General features: G+C 49.6%; 2 long non-coding RNA genes across 2 annotated transcripts; both read left to right on the top strand.

Moving 5' to 3' along the window:
* Positions 1 to 4,430: 4,430 nt before the first annotated feature.
* Positions 4,431 to 6,494, top strand: LOC311431707. The gene is made up of 3 exons (XR_014689589.1): positions 4,431 to 4,892; positions 5,163 to 5,216; positions 5,317 to 6,494. It is a non-coding gene; the product is annotated as an uncharacterized lncRNA (long non-coding RNA).
* Positions 6,495 to 7,085: 591 nt separating this feature from the next.
* LOC311431728 lies at positions 7,086 to 8,909 on the top strand. Its single transcript, XR_014689612.1, has 4 exons — positions 7,086 to 7,198; positions 7,755 to 7,848; positions 7,958 to 8,093; positions 8,807 to 8,909. It is a non-coding gene; the product is annotated as an uncharacterized lncRNA (long non-coding RNA).
* Positions 8,910 to 15,823: the final 6,914 nt, after the last annotated feature.

Raw genomic sequence — 15,823 nt, forward strand, 5'->3', positions numbered from 1 at the left:
CCCGGTAGCACGTACCCTGGAGCACCTGCCTCATCAGTCAGCTCAGCCTGTACAGGGTGTACATTTTTGCTCCAAGGCTAAAGTGTTAAAGACACCAAGTTCCAGCTTACCAAATCCTTGGTTACCCGAGTTAATATCCTCCCTTCCGTTCCTCTTACTCTTTTGTTCAAAGGTAATGTTGTGAATCACAGAAAATGCAACGAAGACTGGAGCACCTGCACGTAATTAATATTTTCCTTTTAAACGGTAATATGCCAGTAGTAAGTGGCTCTTCAGATAATTTTATTTTCGGTTGTTCTCATTTAAAAACAGTCTCCTGCTCCTTTAACAGCTTTCTTTTAAAAGACAGGTTGAAGTTGTGCTGGCGTTAAGAAGCTCTTCACAAGGTACTGGGGCTGTCCTGAGGATTCCACTTGACCAGCCAGCAGAAGAGGCAGGGAAACATACTTACATTGATGGCCTGAACTTCTCTTCCTATTACTCTTTTTAGTACTAGCCAGCGTGTGTGAGACATCTTTTCCTTCTCCTGTGAAGCAGTGGGCTGGTCTTTCTGGAAGAGGTTGTTTGACCATTGGAATTACACCAGTGAGATTCAAGAAGGAAATAAAATCCAAAAGCAGCAGCGTATCTTTATTACTACGTTAAGTGAGAAAGTGACACTTGGAACGAACTCGTTATAAACAATTCTGAACTCTTTTCTTAGCGGGAACGTACTTGAAAAAAAAAACAAACGAACCACAGGAGTACCTTGGAATACATAGGGCGATTCATCCCTTCAGGATCATTACACGGCAGCTGTATGTCACCACAATACACCTCTTTTGCTTAATGGTGGACTTCTCAGAGGGAATTTACTTGGGTCAGGTATACTGTGTGTATGTGGTTTTATGCACGTAGAACTGCCTGTACTACACTATCTTTTAAATAGGTGGTGGTAAGAGGAGACAGCTTTCTTCTAGTAGATTCTTCCTTAAGTTTCTTTAGTGATTCCGGGGGCGCTCACTTGACCGTGATGTGCCTGACCTGGTTAGCATCTAAACCTCCTCCTCTGATGTGGTACAGCTGTCTGCTAAATTAGTTACAGAAAGATGGTGACTTTAACTCAGACAGTTCTCTCTTACCTCTCTATTGTTTTATCTGGATAATTTGAATTTGGATTAGAGCAGCGGGAGATGCCTTACACTGAAACGGACGCGAGTCTGTGAGAAGAAAGCCAGGCGTCCTTGGAGACTGTGCCAATGAAAAGGGGAAGAAAAATGAGTGGAATAAATCTGAGTGCACATAGTCCTGCATCCCGAAGGGAGCACAGAAGGAAGGTTGCTTGCTTAGAAGAGCAGTGGATGCTTCGTGCCCGCCTTAAAGAGAATATTAACAGAGAGAATTCTTTGTAAGACAAGCTGCCCCGCGGGGTGTGGGTAGCAAATACGTTGGAAAAAATACAGCCACAAGCTCCGAATGGCACAGTAGGCGAGCTGTGATCCGCCCGACAAGGCCTCCCGCGGGCGCCCTCTGCCGCCACCTGCTGGTGGAAAACGAGTACTGCAGGCGGCCGAGGGGCGCGCATGCGCGGTGGCACCGGCGGGCGCCCTCTGCCGCCACCTGCTGCTGTTACTCGGGTACTGCAGGCGGCCGAGGGGCGCGCATGCGCGGTGGGGGTCCGGTGGCGCCCCCTGCCGCCACCTGCTGGTGGTGAAGGGGTACTGCAGGCAGCCGGGGGGCGCCCTCTGCCGCCACCTGCTGGTGGGAAGCGAGTACTGCAGGCTGCCGGGCGCCACGAATGCCGCATGACGCCCGTGGGCACCCTCTGCCGCCATCTGCTGGTGGAAAACGAGTACTGCAGGCGGCCGGGGGGCGCGCAACGCGCGGTGACGCCCGCGGGCGCCCTCTGCCGCCACCTGCTGGTGGGAAGCAAGTACTGCAGGCGGCCGGGGGACGCGCATGCGCCGTGGGGTCCGGTGGCGCCCTCTGCCGCCACCTGCTGGTGCAAAACGAATACTGCAGGCGGCCGGGGGACGCGCATGCGCGTTGGCACCCGCGGGCGCCCTCTGCCGCCACCTGCTGGTGGGAAGCGAGTACTGCAGGCGGCCGGGGGGCGCGCATGCGCGGTGACGCCCGCGTGCGCCCTCTACCGCCACCTGCTGGTGGGAAGCGAGTACTGCAGGCGGCCGGGGGGCGCGCATGCGCGGTGACGCCCGCGGGCGCCCTCTGCCGCCACCTGCTGGTTTTAATCGGGTACTGCAGGCGGCCGGGGGGCGCGCATGCGCGGTGACGCCCGCGGACGCCCTCTGCCGCCACCTGCTGGTTTTAATCGGGTACTGCAGGCGGCCGAGGGGCGCGCATGCGCGGTGACGCCCGCGGGCGCCCTCTGCCGCCACCTGCTGGTTTTAATCGGGTACTGCAGGCGGCCGGGGGGCGCGCATGCGCGGTGGGGCCCCGGGGGCGCCCTCTGCCGCCACCTGCTGGTTTTAATCGGGTATTGCAGGCGTCCGGGGGGCGCGCATGCGCGGTGACGCCCGCGGGCGCCCTCTGCCGCCACCTGCTGGTGGAGAACTAGTACTGCAGGCGGCCGAGGGGGGCGCATGCGCGGTGAGGCCCGGGGGCGCCCTCTGCCGCCTCCTGCTGGTGGAAAACGAGTACTGCAGGCGGCCGAGGGGGGCGCATGCGCGGTGGGGCCCGGGGGCGCCCTCTGCCGCCTCCTGCTGGTGGAAAACGAGTACTGCAGGCGGCCGTGGGGCCGTGCATGCGCGTTGCTTATTACGTCGTTGTTTTTTTTGCTGTGTAATTTCCTACGCTCCTAGATTTTTCTTCATATGTAAATCACACAGAATCACAGATCTTCTAGGTTGGAAGAGACCTCAAGATCATTGAGTCCAACCTCTGACCTAACACTAACGTTTGAGCTAATTCCCGTGGAAAATATTTCATTTACTTTCTTGGTTGTATTGTCCTTTCTATGTTCAAAGCTGAGGCATAAATACGGTAAATTTTGCTTCTAGAAACACCCCAGTTCTTTTGTCTGCACTCTGCATGCTGTAAACTAGGGATAGGCACAAAAAAAAACAAATAAATAAATAAATAAAAGAACACAGCTGCTGCTGCTCCTGCTCTCTTTCTTGTGGTTTGCCCCCTCCTCTTTCCCAGGTGATTGGGTTTGGGTGCTGGGCGGGGCCAAATGGTATAGGAGCCCCAGGCACGGCATCAGAGAGCTCCTTCTGCCCGGGCTGCTCTTTGGGGTCAGTGCTTTGTTGATGCTTCTGTTAGCTACATGCAGGGTTCTTTTGGTGGGTCAGGGTCTGGTACGATCTTTTAGAGGAAACCGATCTAGTAGTATGTGCATTTATTGCTTGAAGCTCTTTGGAGGTGATTAATTGTTATAGCACATTTATGGATAGGATGTCAATGTTATTTTGTGCGTTTGCTTTGTTGTTCTAGGTCCCTCGTGATTTTTGCAGGGTTACAGGGCAGATGCCACCAGATCTACCCCTTTTGTTGTTTTTGTTTTGTTTGATTTTTTTTTCTTCTTGATTTTTCTTTTTCTTTTTTGGAAGGGGGTTTGGGATTTGAGCATCTCAATTTTGCGGGTTTGGGATTTGAGCGTCTTAATTTATTGGGTTAGGGGTTTTAGGCATAGGACTTCAGGGGTTTAGTGTGGTAAATAGTTTGGGTTAGGTCCGTAGGGGTTTCGAGGATGTTTAGGGATAGGGCTTGAGGCTTTTTTGTGTAAGGGCGGGAAGGGCTAGGGTTACAGTGAGTGCTGTTAAATGTAGTTCTCGAAAACTCGGCCTCTGATTGGCCGTGCTGGCTGTCCAGGGAATTCTGGTAGGTGTAGTTTTCCGGCACCAGGCTTCCGGTAGGCCGTGTTGACTGCCCGGAGCATGCCGGGAGATGTAGTTCTGGGACTCCGAACTTCCGGGAGGCCATGTTGGGTGCCCGGAGCATGCCGGGCAATGTAGTTCTGGGCCTCCGGACCTCCGGGAGGCCATGTTGAGCGCCCAGAGCATGCCTGGAAATGAAGTTCTCGGGAACCAGGGTTGGGCTTAGGGACTAGGGCTGGGGCTAGGGTTAGAGTTTAGGGTGAGGGTTGGGGTTAGGGTTAGGGCTAGTGAATGCTGGTTCTCTGTGTTTGCAGATGACGGTGAGCGTGTTTAAACTAATTCCAGTTGAAGAAGTTTCAGTTACTTGCTTGGTGCCGTTATCAGTTCAACATTAAAAGCTGCAGCAAAAGCAAAAGGGGATTTTTGCTTCTAGAAACACCACAGGTCTCTTGTCTGCTCTCTGAATGTTTTTGAGATAAAACAGATTTTAAAAAACAAAGGAAAGGAAAGGAAAGGAAAACAAAACAAAACACAGCTGCTCCTTTTGCTCTCTTCCTACTTTCATGTGCTTTGCCCCTCCCCTTTCCCAGGTGATTGGGTTTGGGTGCTGGGCGGGGCTAAATGCTATATGAGCCCCAGGCATGCCATCAGAGAGCTCCTTCTGCCTGGGCTGCTCTTTTGGGGACAGTGCTTTGTTTTTCCTTCTGTCCGTTGCAGGGTTGTTTAGGCAGGCTGGAGTCTATGGATTTCTGGATTTTAAGTGCTTGGAATTCACTTAGTAGAGGGATGTTTAGTAGGGGCTGCTGGCTCAGTTTGGGGCGCGGTTGTCACTGCAGTTATTTTCCTACAGCCAATAGAGTAAAATTCCAGTTTGCCTTTTAGAGGTGCTATAAGTGGGTAAAGAGAACAGATGGAAGCGTGTGCCACGTGGGGTAGGCAAGCGGCTGAGGTACAGGAGGGGATGAGAGCATGTGATTTTTTTTCTGGGGATGAAATGGACTCAATTTTGTTGGTGTATAATCTGTTCTGCTCCTAGATTTTTCTTTCAATGTGAAGAAAAGTTTGAGCTAATTCCAGGTAAGAAAGTTCCAGTTACTTGCTGGGTCGTATTGTCCTTTTAATATTCAAAGCTACAGCAAAAGCGTGGGGATTGTTGCTTCTAGAAACACCCCAGTTTTCTTGTCTGCACTCTGCATGCCGTTGAGCTAAAGCAGACTAAAAAATAAATAAATACAGGAAACACACACACAAAAACCAACAATAACAAAAACAACAACAACAAAAAAAACACACCATTGGGTGATGTGTTGTGAACGCAACGATCATTTAATCCCTTTGTTTTCCCAGGTGGTGTGGATGATACTGGTTGCACTGTTGGAGCTTGGATTTGGAGAGGAACAGGTGAGCATAGTTGTATGTTGCATCAGCAGTAGTCAGTGTTGTGGAGAAGGTGGGCATCATGACCGGCATGCTAGTGAATGCTGGTACTCTGTTTTTGCAGCTGATGATGAGCCTGGCAATTGACTAAGATGACGACCAGTGCCTGTGTATTTCTTGAGGCGGAGGGAATTTACCATGCAGCAACCTGAGAGCTAAGTTGGGGGGCACCTGGTATTTGCATATCTGGGGTGGCTAATGGGAGCTGGGAGCCAGAGCAGCGTGGAGCCAGCTGGCTGAAAATACTTGGTGCCGCTGCGAGGGTGGTTCAGGCTGGGTCACGTTCAGGCTGCTTGTGGCTGGGTCACCAGGCTAATAGAAGCAGCGGGATTATTTTGTAGCGTGAGTGCGTGCGCCAGGCAGGACAGTTTCCTTCTGTTCGTCTGTCCTGTAGTGTTGCTTCTGCAATGTCTGTTCTGTGCTTCTCGGGTCTTGATATCCTTCTAGCTTTTTACACTGGACAGACCAGACAGGCGACTTGGTAGCGGTGCTGAAGGGCCTCAGTGCTTGTTTTGTCATCGTGGCTCTGATCCGAGCACTTCTTGTCTTGCAGTCGCTGCTTGAAGTGCAGTTCTGTTTCAGGTCTCGTGCATCATATTCGGTTTGAGATCGCATCTGTTTCCATCCTCGCTCTTGTGGAAGTCATCTGGGCCGCATCAGGAGCTCTTGCTTGGGAATTGATTTCCTAAGCGTCGTCTTATGTGATTAAGGAGGTATTGGGGAGGCAAGGACAGTCCCCAGACAAGGACTGTATATCTCGAAACAAGACACCGGAACTCACGATAAGGAAGCGGCAGACGGACAGAGAAACAAATGTAAGGACTATAAATCTCAAAACTGGACGTTGGAATTCATTATAAAGACACAACAAAGGGAAGAATTAGCAACAGCCAGCTCTTGCGATTAAGAAACATGCCAACTCAGCGGATTCCTGACCAAAGGTGAAAAGTACAATGTGAGGAAGACTCGGGGTCTTCCTCCCAAAGACCCCTGCCCACGTCCCAAAGGCCCCTGCCCACAGTTCTTGGGAGGCTCTACTCAGGCGCAAGGTGCCAAAAGGCTAATTAGCATGAGAAGCGAGGGAAGGCGGGGGTAGGCAATGAATATGTATAGACGCCGGTAGAATATTGATAGATTGATTGTATAAATTCAAGACTGCTTTCTGCTTTGGGTATGCACGATAGGTGGAGAGATCCCCCCGTGCATCCAGCGCTGCAATAAAGAATATACCGCTTAAAGGAATTTCGGCTTCGATCTTTGAATCATATGGGTTTTTCAGTCCCCATCCTTCTGGTCTCTTGTCTTGAAGGAAGGCTTTTTAGGCCTCCATCACCCCAGTTCTGGCAGTGTCTTCCAGTCGCGTGTCGTGACATTTGAGTCTCTCCTTGGGTCTGGTGCAGAGCACCTGTTGTGACTTGCTGTTGCCATAGGGCTTCCCTCCGGGGGTCACTTTTTCTTGCGCCTTGTGTTGTGTGTTTTGTTTGTAGTGTTTGTGGCGTGGCTGTGTGTGTATGTGTTTGGTCTGGAGCTGTCCTGCCTGGCAGTTAGTGATGACAGCTAACGTGGCAGTGCATGGGTGTGCTAATACATTGTCCGGACTGTGTTGGCGAAGACATCTGGTCTGCCTCTGGGCACGTACTGAAGGGCAGCAGGCACAGTCATCTCTGTGGTGTTTGTCAGATGTGCGTGTGGGGGGGAAGAGTTGAGCTGCTTGTGAGCAGCTGCTCGCATAGTGCTTGAACGGTGTGCTTGAGGAGGAGGTCTGTGGAATCTTGAAAGCTTACAGATAAGGGGTTTTTGAAACTTTTATTTTTATTTCTCTCCTGTCCCCAGTAGAGCGTAAACCTTTGGAGGAACCTGTCACAGGAAAGAGCTCCTTCCGGAACTGTTCAGCGCTCCGTAGGCAGCTCGGTGACTGGCTTGGTCTACTTCTGAGGTGTGCTGAGGTATGGGGGCTGCTGTTTTGAAATGATAATATTGTAAGCGGGGTCCCTTTGTGTTGTTGAGGGATGGGTGCTAATGCTGGCAGCTGAATGATTATCTTGTGACCGTTTTCATTTGTTAAAGCTGAAACACAGTGTACAACGCGGGACTTGACCGGAGCTGCTTTTGGCAAGGTGAGCGATGAACAGATGTAGCAGGTACTTTAGGGGTGCAGTTGTCACTGCAGTTACTTAACTGCACAAAGTACAGTAAAAATCCTGTTGATATTTCAGGGGTGTTGTAGCTGGCCTAAGAGAGCAGATGGAAGCATCTGCCTCGAGGGCAGGTGAGGGAGCAGAGGTTAGGGAGCAGATGAGAGTAACTGTCCCAGCTGTGCTGTGGCTTTGGATGCTGCTTCAGCCTATGCTTTTCTTTTTGTTTCACAGGTGTGTCGCACAGGCTCAGAGGGGCCAAGCTGCACTCTGAAGAGCAGCACGGGAAGGGCGGGCTGTTTGTGAGCTGGATTGGAGCAGAACTGCCAAGTAGCACGAGGTGACTGCGAAGGGTCTTGCTTTGCAGGTGCCATGGCAGGCTCTCCACAGAAGCGGTTGAGGATTTGAGAGGAGGTTGCAGATCATCGAGGAGCGACACGTGCAGGGACGGCTTGAAAACGGTATGGCTGCTTTCTCTTCTGTTTATCAGGTGTCCCAGGCGACGTGGGCTGTGATGTTAGCCTTTAGGATCGGAACAAAGCAGGTGCTGATGGCGGTCTTCTTCGGTAGGCAAAGAGGTGCCCGAAGCCCCCTCCTGTGCAGCCTGAGCACGCCTCGCTGAGGATGAAGCTTGCTTTCCAGCAGTTCTGGAAACTGTGTTGAGGCTGAAATGCTGCGTCTGTGTTCGGGTTGGGGTTGCACCTTGGTGAGTGTAGGGATGGGTTTTAAGTGGGTGCAGCGGAGGGCCCGGCCCCAGTGTCCTGTAGTGTGTTTTGACCCATCAGCATAGCCTTTTGGTTCTCAGATAGCCTGCTGAAGGAAGTGATTTTTGCTGCGAGTGGAACGGAATTGATTTTGTTGGCGTATAATCTGTTCTGCTCCTAGATTTTTCTTTCTGCGTAAATAAAAGTTTGAGCTAATTCGAGCTGAAAAAGCTTCAGTTACTTGCTTGGTTGTGTTGTCCTTTCAATATTCAAAGCTGCAGCGAAAGCATGGGGATTGTTGCTTCTAGAAACACCCCAGTTCTCCTGTCTGCCCTCTGCATGCTGTTGAGCTAAGCCTTATAAATAAGTAAATAAACCACAGCTGCTGCTCCTCCTCTTTCTACTTTCATGTGCTTTGCCCCTCCCCTTTCCCAGGTGATTGGGTTTGGGTGCTGGGTGGGACCAAAAGGTATATGAGCCCCAAGTATGCCGTCAGAGAGCTCCTTCTGCCTGGGCTGCTCTTTGGGGGTAAGTGCTTTGTTTTTCCTTCAGTCAGTTGCCGGGTTCTCTAGGCAGGCTGGAGTCTATGGATTTCTGGAATTCTAAGGGCTTGGAATTCACTTCATAGAGGGATATGTAGCAGAGGTTGCTGGCTCACTTTTTTTTTGGGATGGTGGGATACGCTCCTGTGTTTGATCTGTATTTTAATCTCTAGATGAATCAACCCACTTGTGTAACTCTCCAGAGGACTAAAACCAGCTTGATGACATGCTACAAGAGGCTTGACCGTGTTGGTGCAGTATTACCAAGAGACTGAGCGGGGTCACCTTTTTCATCTGCAAAGGGTATGTCTGCCATTACCCCTGCCGGGGCTGCTATGCATTCATGGCCTTGTGGCATTTGTGGACTTCAGTTTGTTTGTTTGTTTGTTTGTTTGTTTTATTTGTCTGGCTCTGGTCTCTGTGTTTGAGTCCTCTGCATGTGCCGCACTGTTTGCGTATCCATTGTGGATGTGACCTTCTCTCTTTGTTTCTTGTAGCTCAGGGCGTAGGCACGGAAGCTTGAACGAAGCATGAGGGTGAGTGGACAGCAGTGGGGGCCCCGAGTTGCTCGGTGGACTGTGTGAGTCTGCTTCAGCTGTCGGGCCGGCTTTGCAAGTGCCTTGCGACAGCAGAGTACGTCTCCTGCCACGTTTCTGACACGTGCCAGACGTCAGCGGTTCCAGGGTTCCAGTTCCTGAAATGCTGGAGATGCTCGGAGCACGAGAGGAGCTGGGGCGGCTTCGGGGGGCTGGGGGAGAGGGGACAGGGGAGAGGGGGGCGGCTGCGGCGGCGGGGGGGGGCAGAGAGGGCAGCAGGAGGAGGTGCCGTTGCGTGCGCGTGGCCGACGCCCCTCTGGATTGGCTGGAGTGCTCCGTCCCGAGGCATGCTGGGAGCTGTAGTTCTGCGCTGCCGGGCGGCCACGTGGGCTCCGGGCTGCGCGGCCGGGCCGGGGCCGGGCCGGGGCCGGGCCGTGCGCGCCGGGAGGCGCAGGTTGCCGCTGGCGGCGAGCGCGGTTGCCGGCGGTGAGGCGAGCGAGAGCCTCCGGGGGTGCCTCCTCGGAGCGTCGGGCCGGGAGGGGCGGGGGGTGTTGAGGCCGGGCGCGGGTCCTCGCTGCGCTTGATCGTTGGGCTGCGCCGCGCCGCGCCTCGGAGGCTTTCCTCTCCCTGCGTCCTGACAGCCGGCTCTCTCCTTGTGCTGCGGTTCACCGGGGCAGAAGCAGCTCCCCGCCGCTAGGACCCCTGCGGGGTTTGTTGCCGAGCGAAGGTGGCGCACCGGGTAAAGCGAGGAAAGCCGCAGCTGGCGTGCTGCGGTCGCAGGGTTCTCAGGAGAGAGAGCAGCCCGTCCGTCCCGACTGCCCAGGTAAGTCGCAGCGACCTCGGGGTGGAATCAAGGCGTGCTCGTAAGCTTCCTGCAGCCCCGGCTCAAAGGCTTCATTGAATTTGCGGAAGCGCGAGCTGCTCGGCGCTGGGAAGCGCAAAGGGAAGGAAGGCACGTAGTGCCTGCCGAGTCGTAGTAGCCTCTTAGACCTAGAATGAACTGGCCTGTCAGGCTCTGTCTGTTGCTCAGTCTTTGGTACGAGAGGCTAAACTTTGTCCCGCCTCAGCTTTCGGAGTTGTCCTAGGAATAGACCGGTGCTTGCGGGGCTTTCCAGGACGCTGGTTGCGGTCAGTGAGGACAGACGTGAGAGGCAATTTCTGTCTGTCTGTCTGTCTGTCTCTTGGTTATGTCCCAAGAGTTTTGCTTGAACTGTGTGCAATAAAGGAGGCCTTGGGCCTGTACTGAGCAGCGAGAGAGAGCAAAACTCTGCGTAAGCACTGGCCGTGGCAACGTTGCTTGGGAGTTGAGCGGCTGGGGGTCTTTCCAGAGGTGGGGGGTCTTCCCAGCGGAACTCGGTACGCAGGCAGAAACGTGACCTTCGAGGTCTTTGTTTGTCTTGCGCTGCAGCTGTGGTATTTGCCCCATAACTGTATGGAGTTGCTGAATTCTAGAGGGGATGATGATAGAGACGTCCCTGGTTCAGCCTTTTTTTGCCGCAGTCCTTGCAGAAGTTGTGGAAAAATGAGTAGTATCCTTCTCTTTAAGTTCACCTTTTAAAGAGTTCTTCCTGCAGACTCCTGTCTCCGTGGTTTAGGTACGTGATTTGTGTGAAACAGAGCCAGGCTTTCCTGTTAACGAGTGCCCTGATTGAAATTCCCTGTTGTTGGAGAACAAGAACCATCAGTGGTGCTTGGCAGTTTAAAACCTCTTGGCTTACGCAAAGGCTAACTTGCCAAAGCGAATGGGAAGTAGCCTAAAGTTCAGTAAATGCGCTGAATAGAAAAGGCCGTCTTCTTGACGGGAAAAGAGCTTTGCAGAACGTGAGCTTTGTTTCCCGTAGGGCTCCCTGCTTGCCCACCTGTTCAGCGATTACTGCAGGCTTTGACTGGTCCCCTCAGGCCCAATATCGCACACGTGCTGTGCTGCAGACGGTGCCTTAGCTTCCTTGCCGTCTCGTGCTGCGTTACTTGTACCTGCGGAAAACTTACTTCAGTGTCACAGAAACCCCGTGGGAAGCGTTCCCGACTCACGCCGGTAGGACCATCCCGTCGCGGCTGGTAAAATCCAGGAGCAGGACGATGCTTGGAAGAACGTCACCTATGGAGGAGAAGACAACAGTCTCCTTCCTGTTAGGCAACAGGTTTCCAAGACTGGTTTCCCCACCCCCCTGTGCGTTTTGAAGGAGGCAGTCCCTAAGCTGATGCAATCCAACTATCCAACTGCATCTAAGATGCTGGTTGTTACTTCCATAAGCTATAAAGGAACTTAATGTGTTCTGTGTTTTTAGGTCGAGGCTCGTGTGCGTGAGTTTGGCTTGTCGCGATGGCCGGTGTAGATGATCGCTCACGTGCCCCAAAGCTCCTTGTGCTGATGCTGGATCTGCCCCACGGTAAAGGACCGCATGCTGTGTGTTCAGCTTTTCTTCCTTACCGTGTCGTCCGTATGTATGTATGTATTTACTTCTCTGAAGGAAAGGGTGGATTTTTCGTGGGTCCCTCTGTGCGCGTCTCGAACCAGGCTGCAGTAAATACGCGTAAGCGAGTAGGCTGCTGCAGCGCGTCCTGGACAGTATCAGGGTGCTACTCTGCTAGCAGTGGAGAGCTGGGTGAAGGTGCCCAGGGTAAGGGCTTGTTCTGCCTCAAGTTGAACAGAAAGTTTCAGGAGTTGAGCATCCCAGGGGATGTTTGTAGGACTGCTGTTAGACGATAAAGGTTCGGATGGCTGTCGACGAAGGGGATTTTGTTGGTTCTTTTTCGATAGCTGTTCCTGCCAAAGATCGCGTCGGTCACAAAAGGTAGTAGTAACCTTGCGGTTTCTATGTTCTGTAGCGTTTGTACTAAAATACACTGGCAGATGAATAAATGAGCAGGTACAAATACACGTGACTCTGTAGCTGAGACTAAATAACGTGCAGTTTCTTCTGTGTTTTATCTTTCAAAGCACATTGTTGCTGAGCGCCTGAGCTTTTTGCTCGCATTACCGAGGAAAGGAATGGCAGTGCTTCTTCCCCCCTCATCTCTCTTTTTTTTTTTTTTTTTTTTTTCCCCCCCCCTCTCTTCTTCCTCGATGACAGGGTACTCAATGTTTTCCTCGGATGTCCACGTGAAAAACGAAATAAATAAATAAATGCTGATGGTGAAGACACTGACAGAATTGGGTGACATTTTCAAGGTAGAGGAGGGGCGAAGAATGTGGAAATTCCTGGTACATTAGTGGTGCTCTGTTAACAAAACTGACGTATACGCCACTTGCTGTTCCTAGTTTTTTGGTTTGGTTTTCCTTTCAGTAGTCTCCCCGAAGGCTTTTGCGGACACACGGTGTATCTTTTCTGTTCTTCCAGTATTCGTTTGTCAGGAAAGACGACCATGCAATCCGAGGGCTGTGGACAACCATCTACCAGGTGGTTGTTGCAGCCTCCATCGGTCATGTTATTTGTGCTTTTAGCTCGCCCTCTCCTATATCTTGAGTTGAATTTCTTTTTTTTTTTTTTTTTTTTGGCAACGCTATGTTTGCAGTGATAGCATTGCTGCCGAGGTATTTTTGACTAAAAATGATCTTAACTGTAGTAGTGAATTCACAGAGTGTGGCTTTGTGTAACGACTCCCGCGATCACAACTTTTTTTTTTTTTTTTTTTCCTTTGTCACAGATAGGAGGAAAGCTCTTTCCGGAGAGATGGAAAGAAAGTTGTTTCAGAATACGTTCAGAATGTCTGAAGTTGTTTTGGAATTTTTTTTTGTTTTGTTTTTTTTTTTTAGTAGTTAACGGTAGTACAGCCCACAGAGCAATTTCTTTGTGCGTGAGAACTCGCGGGTTAACTGAAAGTTACTTGTTTTATTATAAAACTAGGATTTGAAGCCACGGGCATTCAGAAATGCATATGATATGTCTTGTCACAATCTTCTAGATCAGCTAACCGGAATGAGAACCAATCTTCTGAAAACACACAGGGATATCGTGGGGCAGGATGAAGGTAAATGGACACAATTATTTATTAATATTCTGGTACAGCTATTTAATTCACCTAAGTAGTGTTTCTGTCCTCGGTGTGGGAGAGGAAGTAGACTTTGCATCGTTTCTTGGGTCAGTCGTCCTTCCCTAGATTCCGAAGGAAAAGAATGAAATTTCTGCCTTCTGTCACAAAACATGTTGTGCGTGCTTGGAATTTGAAAATTCAGTTTCATGGGTGAGCTTTCCTGTGCAACAGGATGCAGTAGATGTTCTTATAGTGATGGTGAAAGGAAAGAGGGGCTTTATTTGCCTTTTGCTTTTCCTTTGTTTTGTAGAGGGAGGAAATAGTGATTTCTAGATCTTAAATGCTAACACTGGAAATGGAAGCATGCGAGGCTTGTATTTCCTTAGTCTTAAGGTAGACTAAATTTAGATACCTTGTTCTGCTGCAGACTGCCTTCACGGCGTTCCTGTTGCTCAAAGGGGAAATCATCAGGAGTAGTTGAAAATGATGCCTTCACCCCTTCGGGAGATTGATCCAGATCAACCAAAAAGGCTTCTTCATACACTTGGCAGTCTGTTCAAACAGGATGAGAAGGTAGGAGAAGTCTTGCTATCTGCTGTATCATTATTTGAAAAGTAACTGAATTGTAACACGGAGGCAAATACTCTGGTAGTGAATTGACGAAGCAATTGTTTTTTACTTATATTAAAAAAAAAAAAAAAAAGTCTTTTCAGGGTACGATGATAGATGAAGCAGATAAATTTGTTGCTGGGCCTCAGAATAAGATCAAGCGTCCTGGAGAGCCCAATACTCCAGCATCACTAAAGAGAGAAGGCGTAGCACGTCGCCGCTATTGCGACGGCCACAGTCACTGTTGTGACAAACCATGTTGGTGGGAAAGGGCCACCCTGTGCTGCTGGATCTCCGTCACCATATCTGAACCTCAAAGGCATGCCAACAAATAAAGGTGTGTTGGAGTTGTTGTAGTACAGGAACTTGTGTGGTCATAAATGGACATAGTGTGCAGGAAAAAAAAAAAAAAGGTCTCCGTGCTTTCCGTGTTAATTCAAAAGGACACGTAAGTTTTAGAGTTAATTGGGACTGAATTTCTTTGGTCGGCTTAGACAAACAGGCTGTTGCTATAGGTAACGAAGTCCTGAATGAGCAATAATTTGGAACTGTTTCTAAAAAGTGCTGAAACCTTTCACCACGATGGTTTGGCGGTAGCAAGGATTTCATTTCAGCTTTTAATTCTCATTTGTGTATTCTATAGTGGGGAAGGGAGAAGTGGGGAAGGAAAGTGTGTAAAAAAAAAAAAAAAAAAAAAATTTAAATTTCTCACAAATAGTAATTTACCCACCTGTTGCAGCAGAGTCGAAAGAAAAATTTGCTGGAACTGGGGGAAGGAGGGGAAACTTTAGTTTGCTTTAGTCACTGAAATGGGAATACAGCAAATAACTTCACGACAGTCATATGAGACGGTAGCAGCCCAAAAGGAGGTATTCCTGTGGTTGCGTCAAAGGGTGAATAAAACTACTGAAGTGATCTGACAGTGCTGAGTAACTCTCTCCACAGTACTTTCAACAAGAAGGGATGCAGAATAATGTCCTTCTGTGTTTTTTGATCCTGCAGTTATATGCACTACTAAGCTCCTTCTTAATTTTCAGACACTGGTATCAGTACTGTCCAAGATGGTAATGGAGAGAAGAAAGCAGAAAACTGTCAGTTGCTGGAAGAGCAAATTGATGGCTTGTCTGTGCAAATGGCTTCTTCGGTTCCAGCTGTTAAGGGAGAGGATGAAATGTCACCTGGTGACTTAGACTCTCTACATGATGAGTTCAATTGCTTAAATGATGCAAAGATGGCTTGGATCGTAAACCTGGTACCAATGCACTTGTTCGAGGGCCTCTAAATTACAGCGTGGCTGGAGATGACCAAAAACGAGTGATTGGAGTCTACTTCTGAATCTGTGCCAAATTGATTTAAAATAACACCTACAATGTTGGAGGGAAGCGATGCTGGTATTAAAATCAGAGTGGTGAAAGAGGTTTGCAAACGTGGAAGAAGTAAGTTCTTTATTAGTGTATTAAAAATAGGCTAGGGGTACAGAAGACTTTTTCTTGAAATGAGGATCTATTTTGAAAATAAAACCTCAGATTTGGAATGATTTTTGATTACTCGTGTACAAGTAGTGGAAGAACAAGAAAGTAAGTACATGTATTCACAGTCCAACTTTATATCCTCACCGTCCTTACTGCAGTACTCTTAAGCAGGCTTAGTCACAGCACCATTCGTGTTTTCATAGTTGCTTCAGAGAAGAAAACACAGAAACCAATGAAAAAATACTGTTGTTTCACATCTAAGGTGTCCGGTTCATTCTTTTGCGCTACTTTTTTTTTTTTTTTTTGTTAAACTTTATACGAGACAATCGTGCTCATGCTCCACATAGATCGGTCATCTTGTAAAGAGTAGTTATCTTAAACCTCTGCTTTCAAAAATGACAGCTCTAGGTTGAAACATGGCTCGGTATCCCTTTGTTTCTATTAACTGCTGATCATGGCAGCGTGTTCGTGGAGATACAAGGCTTCTCTGCTGATTAAACCTAGTCTGCATTTTCCAAGGGCAGGTGTTTCTAGATACTGCTCTTTTAAGAGAAGAAAATTCAGCGTTACATTTGAATATCAGCTAATCGATATCACT

The sequence above is a fragment of the Aythya ferina genome (genome assembly GCF_964211825.1).
Source record: "Aythya ferina genome assembly, chromosome: 2".
Lineage (NCBI taxonomy): Eukaryota > Metazoa > Chordata > Aves > Anseriformes > Anatidae > Aythya > Aythya ferina.